Source organism: Papaver somniferum, chromosome 3 (genome assembly GCF_003573695.1).
Source record: "Papaver somniferum cultivar HN1 chromosome 3, ASM357369v1, whole genome shotgun sequence".
In the NCBI taxonomy this organism is placed as follows: Eukaryota; Viridiplantae; Streptophyta; class Magnoliopsida; order Ranunculales; family Papaveraceae; genus Papaver; species Papaver somniferum.
The window spans coordinates 7,827,566-7,843,195 of record NC_039360.1 but is presented as its reverse complement, the minus strand read 5'-3'; positions in this window follow the sequence as shown (position 1 = coordinate 7,843,195).

Genomic DNA, 15,630 nt, shown 5'->3' with positions numbered 1-15,630 from the left:
ACCATTACTACCCCCAAACTTAGGGTTTTCACTACTCACAGACAAACCTCTAACTATTGCTTGAATATCCGGATCTTCAGAGTCCTTAAAATACTCAAGAGCTTCTTTTAAAGATTGATCACACATCTGGTCTAAGAGAATGGTTTCCTCAAATTCATCTAAAGAATATCCAAATAGAGTATCATACCAATTATCCTGAACTAAAGTGCTAATCATATTCACTTCTTCTAATTCATCATTCTCAGAAGGTTGCCTAGTAACATTAAAGACATTTAGTTCAGTGGTCATATTACCAAAGGATATGTTCATAAGTCCGGTTCTACAGTTGATGACAGCGTTAGCTGTGGCTAAAAATGGGCGACCTAAGATCACCAGGATTTGAGCACTTGGGTCCTGAACTGGCTGGGTTTCTAAAAAAACAAATCCACTGGATAAATAAACTTATCAACCTCAATCAGAACATCCTCTATGACACCACGAGGGACTTTGACAGACCTATCAGCTAATTTTAGTGTCATTTTGGTCGGTTTCAACTTACCAAGACCTAGCTAGGTGTATACATGATACGGGAGTAAGTTAACACTAGCTCCTAAGTCAAGTAATGCCTTATCGACAGTGTGGTTACCAATTGCACAAGATATGGTAGCGCATCCAGGGTCCTTATACTTAGGGGGTGTTTGGTTTAGAATAATTGAACTTACTTGACCAGCTAAAAAGGCTTTCTTATGAACATTAAGCTTACGCTTTCTTGTACAAAGATCTTTAAGGAACTTGGCATAAGCAGCCATCTGCCTAATTGCTTCTAATAAAGGAATGTTGATCTTCACCTGCTTAAATATTTCCATTATCTCGTTGAAAGTTGACTCCTTCTTTGTTGGGGTTAACAACTGAGGATATGGGGCTCTAGGCATAAAGATAGTCCTATCAGGAATTTCTTGGGACTCCTTAGAAATTATTTCAGTTTCCTCAGTTATAGGTTCCTCTTGGGAAGTAGAGGGTGGAACTACAGTATGTTCACTAGGCATGGCTACCTTATTGTCAACTGCTTTACCGCTCCTGAGAGTTTTATCGAGTTCACATGGTTTGATGATTCCTCACCAACTAAAGATATTTGATAGACCCCTAGGATTGGCTTGAGTTTGACTAGGAAACTTACCTTCTTCTCTCTCACTTAAATACTTAACTATTTGGCCGACTTGAAGTTCTAATTTAGCAAGAGTCTGGGAATTATCCTTATGGTTCTGCATGGTTTCTTGTTGAAAGCTAAGGTGGTTAGCTGATAACATATCATGGTTCTTTACTAACATAGTAAGAGCTTCTTCTAAGGTAAAGATCTTTTTCTTAGAAGTGTTCTGAAACTGGGTTTGACCTGAAGGGTTCTGAGTATAACCAAAACCTGGGGGAGGCTGAGTATTACCAGGCTGACCTTGATTCTGGCCCTTGGACCAAGAAAAATTAGGATGGTTTCTCCAACCAGGGTTGTAGGTCTCTGAGTATGGGTCAAACTTCTGATGGTTCTCGAACCTAGCATTGTTATAGACAGCATGGGCTTGCTCTTCACTAACATGACCTTCCCAAAACAAGTTATTGGGTTCTACTCCACAACTAGAGACTTGAGAGGCTCTAATCCTATCATCAGTTTCAACAAGAGACCTATGTTTAAGCTGATTCAATTCCAAAGCTTCTAACCTTCTAGACAAAGCAGCAAACTTAGCATCTGACCCGAAGCTTGTATCTACCACATTGGTGCTAATTCTATTGACCAAGAGTCTTTTAGGGGGTTCAACACAAGACTCCCGCTGTTGGGATTTTTCAGCGACAACTCCTAAGAAGGTAAAAGCATCATCAACATTTTTACTAGTGAACTCACCAGCGCACATAGACTCGACCATGGCTTTGGTCGAATAGTCTAAACCCTCATAAATAATTTCTACAAGTTTCATCTTATCAAATCCATGGTGAGGACACTGGGATAAGAGATCATTGAATCTCTCTAAAAACCTATCAAGAGACTCTCCCTCTTGTTGCACACTAGCACTAATTTTCTGCCTAACAGCTGCAGTTTTATGCTTAGGGTAGAATTTCATATAGAAAGCAGTAATAAGTTCCTGCCATGTTTCAATGGATTCAGATGGTAGGTTGTCAGCCAGGTCTTGGCTTTATCTCTCAAGGAAAAGGGGAACATCTTAAGTTTCAAAACTTCATCAGTAAGGTCATTTATTCTAACTGTCCCACAAATTTCCTCAAAGTCCCTAGTATGAAAATAAGGGTTCTCATCATTTTTTCCTAAGAATATAGGGATCATCTGAAGAATACTAGGTTTTATCTCAAAATTAGCCGTATTGGCTGGCAATTTAATGCACGAAGCTCGATTGGTCCTAGTTGGGAATATGTAATCTTTCAAAGTTGTCATTGCTGGCACAACTGAAGTACTATGGATACTTTCTTCACAGAGAGACAGATTCTCAAAACTGAAGTTTCCAAAAACGGAGTTCTCAAAAGAAGAGTCTTCGAGCTCCCCGCCTTCACAAGAAGAACTACTAGGTTTATCACTAATCAAATGACCTAGAGTGTTTATTTTCCAAGCTCGCTCTCTAATAACCTCGGGCATACACTAGAAAAAAAAAAGAAAAAGAAAAGTCCTAAAAGGAAGGGAAGTTATATGCAAACACAAACAAGGCTGACTTCACCAGAACAAACCTACTGATTTCTAGCAAACAAAAAGCATGATGGCTCCACTTAGATTATTTATAGACCAGCTTCTAATCTTTTGAAAGGGAATTCGTTACTATTTAAGCAAACCCCTATGGAATCAATCCAAATAAAAGTAAGTTGAATAGAGGCGAGGGAAGCTGCGTGTAGCTTTGATGCCCAAGGCCTCACCGCATTACAAGGCGGCGCAGTCACGCATTCAACTCACAGAAACCATCATGAACTTCGAAGTATGCTTAAAAGAGTAACCAATATTTTTCGAACGACTTTGCTATTAAGCTCGTTACCCTATAGGTCTCGTTCTAGTCAGTATTTTAAGCTTAGGTTCGCGTTTGGTATCGTTTTCCTAAGGCGGGCAAGAAGAGAACGGTGATGAAATCCGAACACTTATCTTGTATGGCCAGTCCTTTCCCTTTACTAGGAAATTAAAGCAGTCGTATTCAGTTCCTCGACATATATTCACACGAAGGAAGACAGTAACTCGCTGACAGGGGATTCGCGATTGTTTCAACAAACTTACCTCCCGTTCCAGACGGGGGATGAACCGCTGAAGTCGACTCGGAGAACGACTCCTATGTCATGTACGAACCCGAGGGGCCGAGGCGATATCGCAATCTTCGTCCTTCTATGCAAACAGTTTAATATTTAATACTACCCTTCCGTAGGGTTTAAAAAAAAAGAATGTCGAAAGTCCAAGTCCAAAGTCCAAAAAGAATAAAGTGCAAAAGAAAAAGAAAAGTCTAAAAAAAAAATATCTAAAAAAATAAAAATGTCTCTCTTTTTTTTATTAAATAAAAAAAATCTTCTTCTTTCGCTCCTTTCGCTTTGCCTTTTATTCCAAATCTTTAAGTATTCACCAAAAGCTTTGGAAAAATATTCTTTCGCTCCAATTCCAAATTCTGTAAGGAAAAGACAAAAACCCAAAAACGTAAAGAATAACAAATAAAATAAAACAAATAAAAACCTAAAAAATAAAAAAAAATCTAAAAACTCTAGCCTAAAGACAAGTCCACATCGGCGGCGCCAAAAATTGATGTAGTTTTTACATTGGTAAGAAAAGGGTTTGATTCTCGGACTTGTGAAGTTGATTTTAGACTTAAAATATAAAATTGATATAGCAAATAAGACAAAGGATAATAACAATATTGAGAGGTTACTGAGAATCCGGATTCCACCAAACTCATATACTATGGTTCAATATTAATTCTTAGACAATTATAACTCCAAAAATGATAATATTGACTCTAAATCTTTACCAAGGTAGATTTTATAAAACATTAATTGTAAATGGTAAGCATGAGTTATCAAAACACTTAAGCTAAGCGTAACCCATCAAACTAAATCACAACTAATTAATTTAAAGTCATAGTTCAAATTATATTAAGGCAAAAGTCTTAAAAGGAATATAATAAAATTACCATAGTGTTGAGAATTGGCTTCCTTCGTCATCCCAGTGATGAGGTTTAGCTTCTCATGTTGTAAATGAATGTTATAAAAAAAATAGGTAGCATCATATTTATTGGTTCAACGTGAAAAGGATACAAAATTTATTGATTCCCACTCACTAATATTGCTCGATTACAAGAAATATGAAATAATACTCTCACTATTTTTCTCAATCTCTCCCCCCACCCAGAACCCCCCGAGATGATTCCATACGACTCCTTTTATAGTGGGGATTATGAAATCCTTCCATAATTTTATACATGAAGTGAGGCCTTTTTTTATTTTCCGGCTAATGGAGTGACGCCATGTGTTAGGACAATGCAAAATCCTCCAATAAAAATGAGCCACGTGTCAAATATTGCAGTCAGAATATTCTTTATCTGGAAAAATATATTATTTTAAATTAATTCCAACCATAAAGAATAATATCTTGATTTCCTTCTTTATTTTTCTTATTTTCTTCATTAAACCACATATCTTCAAATATCCTTTAATTATTAGTATCTTGCACATGGTCTCCACACTTCTACACATGATATGGCACACTTCCATGCTTAATACACTCCCATAACCAAATGATTGACCCAATAATTTTTCATGTTTCTTCTTGGGACTAGCCCACTTCCTTTATTTCTTTTTGCGAGTAGAATTCCACATTTTGGTCCATCGAGCTATATTTCCCAAAAATACCTACAAATACACAAAATAGCACAATAAGCACAAAATCGAGTACAAACATTACAGAGACTTGAGAACAAAATAGACACATAAATGCGTCTATCAGTACACCCTAGTTCGCGAATAAAATTTCGCAAAAGCAAATGTAAGACCTAAAGTACGTCATATTATGGGGTACCTGTTGCATGGCTTAGGGAAAGGCTACACCGCCACCGGAACCTGAGTCATGGAGATTTGGGGTCAATAAAGCCCATCCGGGAGAGGCACCTTGGATTCTCAACTTAATCATATGACTTGGGTTGGGAGACTAAGGTAATAAGGACTCTCCCAAGGAGTGCAGATCTGATCAAGGCGCCGAGGTACACGGTTGAGTCAAGAGTGCCTGGGACGTTTGAAGCGTACCTTGCCATTCTTGACAAGTATTGGCTTATACTGCACTCGGCCCGAAGAAAACCCCACTTATGGTGCAGTCTCATAACCATAAACCCTATAGGTAAAAGGGATAAGAGGCTGCGAAATAACTGGTTGTCGTTAAGACTCGATGGGAGGAGCTAACCTTGTATGGTAGAAGTACGCCTCCGAAGGGGCAACCAGGGGGCAGATAAGGGCGACACCCTCCATTAGGGAGCTGATAAGTGTCTTAAGACGCAAATGTCATGAGGCTTTTTATTCGCAAGGGTATTAAGGCTTGTCATATTTGTGCAACAATCCTGGAGAGGAAATAATACAAAAGAAAAAGATAAGAGAAGATCAATGGGTTTTCGCATGAAAGTGTGAAGACGTCCTACGATTTCGTCGCAAGACGGCAATGTCATGGGGCTTTATTTTCGGAAGAATATTTAGGCCTGTCATATTGTCGCAACATTCCTGAAGAGGCCATAATACAAAAGTTAAGGAAAGATCAATGGGTTTTTGCATAAAAGTGCAAGGACGTCCTGCGATTTTGTCGCAATGACAAGAAGTGGAATAATAAGACCTTTAATTAGGAAGGCAAAATAAGACCACATGATAAAACAAATTTTTTATAAGTATTCATAACAGATTATTTTTTTCAAGAAAGATAATGAGAGGCAATTATGGGAATCAATAAACAAGAAGCATTATCTTTCTCATCAGCAAAATACTAAAAGGAAAAATTGATTCCAAAGTTGGTTGAAGAATATTATTCACAAAAGTGATAAAAGTAAGACAATTCAAGAAGATAAAACTAGATAAGAAGCTCAAGCTTCAGTATTAATTCCAGTAGTAGGGGATAACAGACGTTCTTCGCCAATGTTCTCATTATCGCAATCCTCTCCTTCATTTCGATTCTTATCTTCGCCTTGACTAGCACCTTGATTATCGCCAGAAATTACTTCTTCAGGAGAGATTTCTTTCTCATTTTGATTAACACCAGCAGGTGCTTCCTTAGAAGGAATTTCTTCTTCACCTTCCAAGAGATCATCCTCTGCACCACTTTCAAAATCATAATCACTATCAGCAGGACGAGGAACTTCATCATCATCTACTTCCAAAGGTTCAATTGATGTAGGAGGAAGATATTTGGACAATAAAATATCATTCACAATGACTTCATCCCGGAGATGAACTTGACGAAGAAGTGCTCTCTGATGATTCCTATCTTGAATATCCTTAAAATAAGCAAGATAATCAAGTCTTCTTTCTGCTCGGTCACGAGAACCAGTAAGGGCAGAGACGAGCAATGCATTTTCTTTGCGAATTTTGGCATATTTAGCCTCCAAAACAGAAATGGAGGAATGAAGATTCTTCTCAGACTCTGCGAAACGTAGAATACAAAATTTCAATAAGATGAAGAACTCAGAAAAATATGACAAAGAAAAGATAGTTAAGGAAGTCAAACTATTATGACTACCTTCCTTTTGCGAAATAAGGTGTTGAATCAAGGACAGACAACTATTCTCCCAATGGTCCATTGCGTCATCAAATTTATCTCCAATTAAACCTTTAAGTCGAGACTGAAGATTTTTCTCCTTGTAAATAAGAAAGGAATTTTTCTTCGCAAGAGAAGAATAAGATTCTTCTAATTTGGAATATTATTCTTTAAGTTGATTTTCCTTTACACTTAAAGCTATTCTACCTTGAATGAGTGTATCTCTTTCAGCGATAAATGAATCTGTTACTTCTTTAAGTTCATTTCTCAAAGAGCGGAGAGATTTCTCTTGGTCATCACATATTTTCTGAAGAATGCTAAGTTGTTGCGAAGATATCGCCATCTTGTTTAAACAAGTTCGCTTCTCTTGATATAAGGTTTTATTCTCATATGATAAAGTTTCAATCCCTAAATTAGCTTTAGTTAAAGAATAAGAAAGGCGAGATACTTCATTACTTAATAAATCTTGTCTCTCAACTGATTGGGTATTTTCATTGGTAAGATTATTTATATAATCAAGAGAATATGAATAGAGGTTATCTAATTGGTTATATTGATCCATCAAAATTTCTTTATCAACACGGGGTTCTTCAACAACAGATTCAAATTGATATCTCTCCATTATTCGTTTCTGGTTTAAGGCTTAACATGCGAAAGAGGGATTTCAAGGATAATTAAATATGGGAAGGATAAAACCATTAAATAGGAAAATTGAAGACACAGATAAGAAAATCATACCTCTCAATTCATCATTATTCTTGCGAAGATTGTCACGATCCAACAAAACATTCTGAAGCTTTTGATTTTCGAGACGAAGAGCATTACACTCTTTTTCCAAAGCTGTCTGCGAAGCAGCTCTGTCAGAACCTAAATGCTTGCTCAGAATTTCGCAAACATTAGACTTGATAGGATCAAAAGAAGACTTCTTTCCATCATCTAGGACTTCAGATAAAACTTTAAAAGCAATATTTATTCCTTTTACGGTTTCTTTCGAAAGAGGAAGAGACTCAGGTAGAGAACTGCCAGTGATAGAAGGTTGAGAAACATTCTCAATAGGAAGAGAAGAAGTTTCATTCACAAAAGGATCAACAAGGGGTGTTTCAATCATTGAAAGGTCAGCTGAAGAAATGAAGTCTGAGGAAGCTTTTTCGCGACTTGGAGATAAAAGTTTATCTTGCGAAGATGTCGCAGGAGATTTAGAAGAGATAAGTAAGTGGAATGGAACAGAAGTTTGAACAGTTTTAAGGTGGCGAGATTTCTTGAGAGGTTTATTGACATCCTTATCACCCTGCGAATTACAATCCAGATAAGAAACAGAGGCAACAATATTGTCATTAGAAAAGGATAATGTTTCTTACTACCTTCTCATTCGCAGACTTTCTTTTATGCGCAACAACCCTATACTGCAGTTTGGGAATGTTAGGGTTCTGAACTTTAAATTTAGTGTTGGAGGCGCTTTTGCTGAAATAACAATAGTATGGGAATCACATAAACAACACCAAATAAGGCAGTAAACAAGATCAATTTCAGCAAAACCCATAAAGAAGAAAAAAGAAAACTAACCTTGATGAATCCATGGAAAACACTAGCAGGAAGATTATTTCGAAGAAAATTACGAAAAATGAAGATCTGCAGAAGAAATAGTATAAAGATGAAGAAGAACATAAAAAGATTGAAGAAGAAAGAAGAAAAATTGCAATAGCGGAATTTGCAGAAGAACGATGAAGTTGTAGAGAAAATAAAAAGAAATAAAAAGAGAGTGAGAAAGAATATATATAGAGGAAATTTTTCCTCGAAAATATAAACACGATTATTAAGCGGTTAAAAAGCAGCGGTTACAAAAGACGTGCCAAGAAACAGATGGAAGAAAGAGTACGTGTGATAAATGCAGAATATGAAGAAATGAACAGCTACGGCATTTCTCATATCATTCTCTACTTCGAAGAAAAGATATGAGAAGAGGCAAGATGTAGGATCAGAATCTCGCAGAATTAAATATCTCAGCGAAATTATCAACAACACGACAGCGTCGCAGAACAATTTCAGAAATGATATAATAAACGACATCAACTAGAATCATGAGAACGATGTGAGAATCCTGCGAAACTTAGAGAGTTTGCGAGATTAAAATTTGTAAGGTTGCGAGAATGTCGCAGACCATATCCGAAAATAAAGGACAGATTAGCTGTCATCCACTATGTATTTCCCTATAAATAGTCGTTCTGTTGTAAAGGAAGGGAGGGATCTTTTTTGAGTAAGAAACAAGTAAATAGGAGAGATAAAATCTAGAGCAGAGGTCATTCTTGATTCCTTTATATTTTCTTGTAAGAATATTCAAAGATTGATCAATAAAATTAAGAGTGTAAATCTAAAATGAGTTGAGTAATAATGAAATCATATGACGGGTGTAGTGTAGGATTTCCTGCAACTACAGTGTGGATCGCGGGACCCACAGAAAGCAGCATGTGATGCTAGATTAAATAACTAAGTTATTTAGGAAGTCGATACTTGTGAAGTATCGTGTGTATTCTATGAAGGTAATGCATCGAATATATTCAGCATGTATGAAGAATCGATGTTGAGCTTCTTAAAGCATCATGTCCATCCTACTTCATGTGATGGTTTGGAGGTTGCGCAAGCAAGTCCTCCCTTGGACGACCACATGGTGTGGTATAGTGGCGGATGGTAATCACCACGACACCTCATTGACCAGTTAACTCCTGACCAGGGTTGTATAACCAAGCAGGTGAAGTTGAACGGACGGGATGATCTTTGATACACTCATCTGCGACCGTTAGTGGAATTAGGGTTTGTGAAGAGGTGTGCAAGCATCACTCTTCAGCTTGGTCGAAACCAAGCTTGGGACACAATTTTGGCCAGGACGATCATGCATGCGTGTAGAGGGCATGTCGGTGTAGGCGCCTATACCTTGCTGCCCCATGAATGCGTGATCTGGATCGCTCAATCTGTTCAGTAAAGAGGAGCGGCTAGGATCGATTTGCGACAGAAATTTTGTGCCGCAAAGGCCGCGCTACAATCCTACTTCGGGCGCGCGTTTCAAGACGACCAAACTTGATCGGTCTTGGACGATCAGTACGGCGTGCAGACGGCGGGCTGGTGTACACGCCTATACCTTACTGTCCCATAGAAACGTGATCTAAGCCACTCAATTTGTCTGGTGAAGCTGAGTGGTCGAGATCAGTTTGCGATTGGGAAGTGTGACCACGCCTAGTTTGGGCGTGCGAATCGAGACGACTGGGCATGGTATGCCTTGGCCGATCAGGTGTGGAGATAGGTGGGCACACAGTGATCGTGTTGATACTCACTGGACCTGCTTAGTCTATTCCTGGACCCTTCATTCGTGCGGGAGAAAATGGACGCTCGTGATGTTCAAACCCTAATTAGGGTTTCACCGGCCGTGCATCATGCCTTGTTTGGGCGTACAAATTGGGACGACCAACCATAGTTAGTCCTGACCGATTGGTCATGTGTGTAGGCGGTCCCACGGTGTTTGTGTTGACATGCTCTGGGTCCTTTGAATCCACATCTACACCCTCCATCTATGCCTGCAAAAATGGATGGTTAAGACTGTTTTATGACACATGTAATGTGCCGCAAACCCTAATTTAGGGTTTCACGTCCGCGCTGCTTTGGCTGAACGTATTGGAAATCCATGCTACCTTTTTGGGGAGGCCAACCATGCGGGGTCCTCATTGAGCCGGTGGTGAATACTCCAATACCTGCTAGAGGGTTATGGATTTGATCTGAGCCATCCAATATGCTGGTGAAGTTGGATGGTCATGATCGTTTCTGAGACTGATATGGACAGTCCATATGCTCAATCGGTCTAGTATAACACTCCGATAGTTATATCCTGTACGGGTATTTCGTACATGCTTTATTATTAATGCTTGGAGATTCGTGTTTCTCTGCTGAGAGTAACACTCAGTCGTCATGCCGCACCAATGATAAGAGTGGAGCAGTACAGGAAATACAAGGCTGGTCATACATTAATTAATCATGCTATAAATTCACAGGGTATATGGGATTGTTGCTACATGCTCCAACCTGGATGAATTTTGTGTATTTAATTCACATAATACTGGGATTGTTGCCACATGCTCCATTCTAGGTGAATTAGTAAAGTGAAGAAGTATTCATCACTTATCAGTGGCTTTATCCTTTGCAGGATATCAACGCATTTGGTTTCACAATTTTAGCCCTGAACTAAAATCCACCATCAACATTAAGTCCCCTGCCTAGCGCACAATGCTTGCATTATTGTGGGGTAGGCATGAGATGGTGACAGTTAAAGATAAAACTTATGAGACAAAGTTAGATGTTACCAGGAGAGACAGGTCGTCATGTCCTTGGAGCATGTCACGTTCAAGAGGCGTCCAGGCGAGCGTTCCTATAACATGATGTCGGTCTTGCCTGCTTCGATCGACCTTGCTATGCCTGCTTCGGTCGAGGGCCTACTCCGTGCTTGCTCCGTTCGAATGTCGGTCTTGCCGGATCGACCTTGCTATGCCTGCTTCGGTCGAGGGACTATTGAGCCTGCTTCGCTCGATCGTGGGGTTGTGCCTAATCGACGGACTGCTGCGCCTGCTTCGTTCGTGGGGATACTGCGCCTGCTTGATCGAACGTGGGCTTGATGTGCCTAATCGACGGACTGCTGCGCCTGCTTCGTTCGTGGGGCTACTGCGCCTGCTTGATCGAACGTGGGCTTGATGTGCCTAATCGACGGACTTCTGTGCCTGCTTCGTTCGTGGGGCTACTGTGTACGCCTATTATACCGGCCTTATGTCCTGATTAACACCAACCTTTGTGACTTGGTCAATACCAGCCTTGTGACTTGAGAAAGCCTTGCTTGCTTTGCCTATACGGTTTATGTGTTTGATCAATATGGGACTCGCCGTGTGCCTGCTTTGCTTGGGGGCCGGCTGTGACTACTTTGACCAATCTGGGGATGTTGTGCTTGATCAATGTGGGACCCGCCGCGTGCCTGCTTCGACTTGTCTCTTGACCAAAAACGGCCTTGCATTGACGAACACCGGCCTTGCTGTTGTGACTAACACCGGTCTTGCTGACTAACACCGGTCTTGCTAACCAGCATCGGTCTTCCCTTTACTCGAACGTGGGACCCAGGCGTGCTTGTTTTTCCCAAATGTGAACCTTGTTTGTTCGAACGTGGTGTGGGTCCCGCTGAGAGCGTTGAAGAAGCTTCTGGTGGAGGGAGCGTTGAATAAGTTCTTGACTGACGGTGAAGAAATTTCATGCTGAGCCTCAGTCCCCAAGCGTGGTCTACGTGGCTCTATCTTGTATGCCCGATGGGTCTTTTGTACGTAATGGTCGTTGATATGGTGAAGCCCTGGATGGTATCAATCGACGAGCAACAACAGTTCTTGGCAGCAGCTGTGATCAGAAGAGACTGGCAGGGAGAGGCGTGATAAATACGGGCACGAACTGGGCAGTCTTCATATAGTGGTAGAGCTCGTCTCATTGTTAGAGGGATAAACTGGAACCGATGGCTTACTTGACGTTTCTTCATGAAATAGAGAAGAGGGAGACAGTCCCCTGCCCACGAGTATCCAGAGATTTCGACTTGATAGGTGTTGTCACGCTAGGGTCGTGAGGCTGTCTTTGAGATGGGCAGTGCTTAAGCAGTCCCAGTCATACTCCTTTGGTAACGCAACTAATTCTTCTATGGGAGAGAGTCTCTCATTGATGTAGTTACCATCGATCCAGATATGGAATATCTTGGACGTTGTTTCACCATTACGGCAGTCGTGCATATGGTGCTGGAGTTGGAGTTGGCGATTTTGGACGCGCAGGATGTTGTATCTTGGTGGCTTTCCTCTTGCTGCTTCAGCGGAACTGATTCTTTCTAGCAGGACAGATGCTGTTGTAGATGAGCGTTCAACAGCTTCACGAAGTCCAGAGGATGACCAAAAGCGCAGATTCTCCAACATAGCACGATAGACATGCACCATCGTCTGATAGAGTGATTCGCCCGGATCTTGATAAACATGACGTGCGGACATCGTTATCTTCTTGAGGCTGCTCCCTTGAGGTGTCGGCTTCAGTGGATCTGAAGATGTCCCATGCTCGCTCTTGTCTGGAATGACATGATAGGCGAACCCTTTGTGATGATTCAGAGATGACAATATTCGTTGAATCCTCCGAAACGCTTCCTGTTGTAGTGCGGTCCAGAAGAAACTTGCTCCTTTCTTCAGTAAGGGGTGAATGAAGCAAAAGTTCACCTTTCCCATGAAGTTTTGGAGCTCCTTCACGGTTCACGGAAGCGGCATTGTGAGGATAGCTTGAGTCTTGGATTTGACTACTATATAATCCACATAGTCTTCGACTTGCTTATGCATCATGTCGTGGAAGATTGCCGTCATAGCGCGTTGATATGTTGCACCGGCATTCTTTAAACCAAAAAGGAATAACAATATAGTAAAAATTTCCAAGATTATAGCCGTTGTAACCATCCATGAAGGAGAACATGTCGTGCCCGCTGGTGGCGTCTACTAACATGTCGATGTTAGGCAGGGGAAAGTCTTCCTTGGGGCAGTATTCGTTCAAGTCTCTGGAATCCATGCAACACCTGATCTCGTGCCTGAATTTCCTTGGAGATTGTTTGACCGGTTTGGATCGGAGATTGTATGAATGCTTACGCGAGGTTGAGCTGATAGACATAGGCCTAGGAGATTAATCATCGTCGAGCTCATTAGTAGTGGAGTTGGTACCTGGTGGGCCCGGAGATGTGTATAAAATGAAGCAATGAAAACGGGCCTACAGTAATACCGCAAGTGCACGGTCGTCAGTTGTAGCTCGTGCAAGTACGGGTCGATCCACAGAGATCGGGTGTGTTTCGGAAGTGTTTTAGCTAAATGGGTTCCTAGATTTGCTTTGGGCTTAGAAGCCCTTTGGAAGTGTTGGGCTTAATGTACTATTGGGTTTGAATGCCCTTTGAATGGATTGGGCTTAGTGGGTTTGTTAAACATAAAATGAACTGAGCTTGGGCTCAGTTATATTTAAAGTGCAAATGGGCTTTGGGCCTTAGTGAAATGGACCTCAGTGAACTAGACCTTGGGCTTTTGGTTCAGTCAAGAATCTGGGCCTTTGGGTTTCACTGATTTGAATTGGGCTCAGTTGGTTTGGAACTTGGGTTGGGCCTCAGTTTGTGCTCTGGGCTTTTGGAAGTGAGCTGTGGAGAGCAAAGCAATCAGCAGCAATGCAACAGCCCAGAGAACTGGATTGGCAGCAGCAGCTGCAGAAAGGCAGCAGCAACAGAAGAATTGGCTTGGCTGCAGGAGAAGAAGGGGCAGCAGCAGCACTTTGGCAGAGCAGCAGGCAAAGAAGTGGCAAAACAGCACAAGGCCAAGAAGAGGGAAAAACAGTGCAGCAGCACAAGTGCTGCAGCAGCAGTTGCAGCAATAGAAGAAATGCAGCAGGGAAAGCAAGTAAGCAGTGAAAATGCAAAACAGAAATGCAGGTAAACTAAACAAGTGAAAGGAAACAAGACTATCAGTTGAAGATGGATTTATGGATGACAGGGAAGGTTGATGGCAAACTAGGGCATTGATTCCACCTAGACTAAGTTGGATATTCCAATTGCAACCAAATTGTCCTCCCAAGGTACTAGCTATCTGATTAAAGCATAACTAGTCTGAGGGTTGGACTATAAGCAATTAACATGGGCTGCTGCACTTTCAATCACAGGGGTATCCTAACTACAATGTATGCCTGACATACAATGTGAGAGCAAAGTGATGAGAGTCAGAATTGTAGTCTCCTACACAGTGGAACTAAGGTTTCATCTCCACCCTAGTGGTGAATTAGAACATGCTAGCAGGACATGAAATCACACAGCAATTAAACATTAAACTACAGTGAATTTATCAAACTAAGAGCATTGAACTAACAAACATCAAACAATTGCACACTACAACATCATACACAGCACAGTGAACAAGTAGAAAAAATATGCAGATGATTAAAATTGAAAATGAAATTAAAATCAAACCTAACCCAATTAGGGGGAAACTTGGCTAGTCCAAGAACAAGTTTTAACATCCTACATCACTTCCCTTTTATACCCAAATTATCAAATTAGGGTTTACACCCATTTTCCCCAAAAATCTTCACTCAACAGTACAATTAGGGTTTCGAGAAATAATGAAATTAACTCACCCTCTGATGCAATTAGACTCGACCCATGCTTTGGGTATGTCCCCTCTGCTCTTCTGAAGCTTTTCCAGCCCTCAATTGTGTCTTCTCCTCGCTGTTGGTGAAACCCTAGCTTCTCACTGTTCTAGCTTGTAGCACCTAGTTAGATGCTAGAAACGAGACAAGGGAGAGACTTGGGATGGAGTGGTGATGTACGGTGTGGTGTGGTGGTGGTGTAAGCGACAACGGCAGAGAGGGGAGGTGGTGGAGTTGCAGGCTCTGCAACTGTCGGGTGTTTGTGGTGAACTGGTTTTGGGAAGATGAGAAAGAAGAGCTCGATGGGATTAGGATTAGGGGTTGTTTGGTTGGGAATAGGGTATGTGTTGCTATGGTGTGAGGCGGAGACCTCAAGTTCGATATTTGCGAAGCTTAGATGTTGGATCATTGGATCTGAGTGGAATCGAACGGATAGATGGAAGGATGTGTGAAGCGACCGTCGGATTCTGAGGTGCAACGAAGTTAACGGCACCAGATGGAGTTAGGTACTGTAGTGTAAGGCGGAATCATCGGGAGTTGATGCACAGGCATAGGAGCGACCGTTGGATTCAACTACCATCTAATCTGAAGGCTTGGAATTTCAATGCTGTGGTGCTTGGCAGAGACTTCCGATTTTGATGATCTATGAAGGAGCGACCGTCGGATGCTCCCGAGAACTGATCTGATGGCTG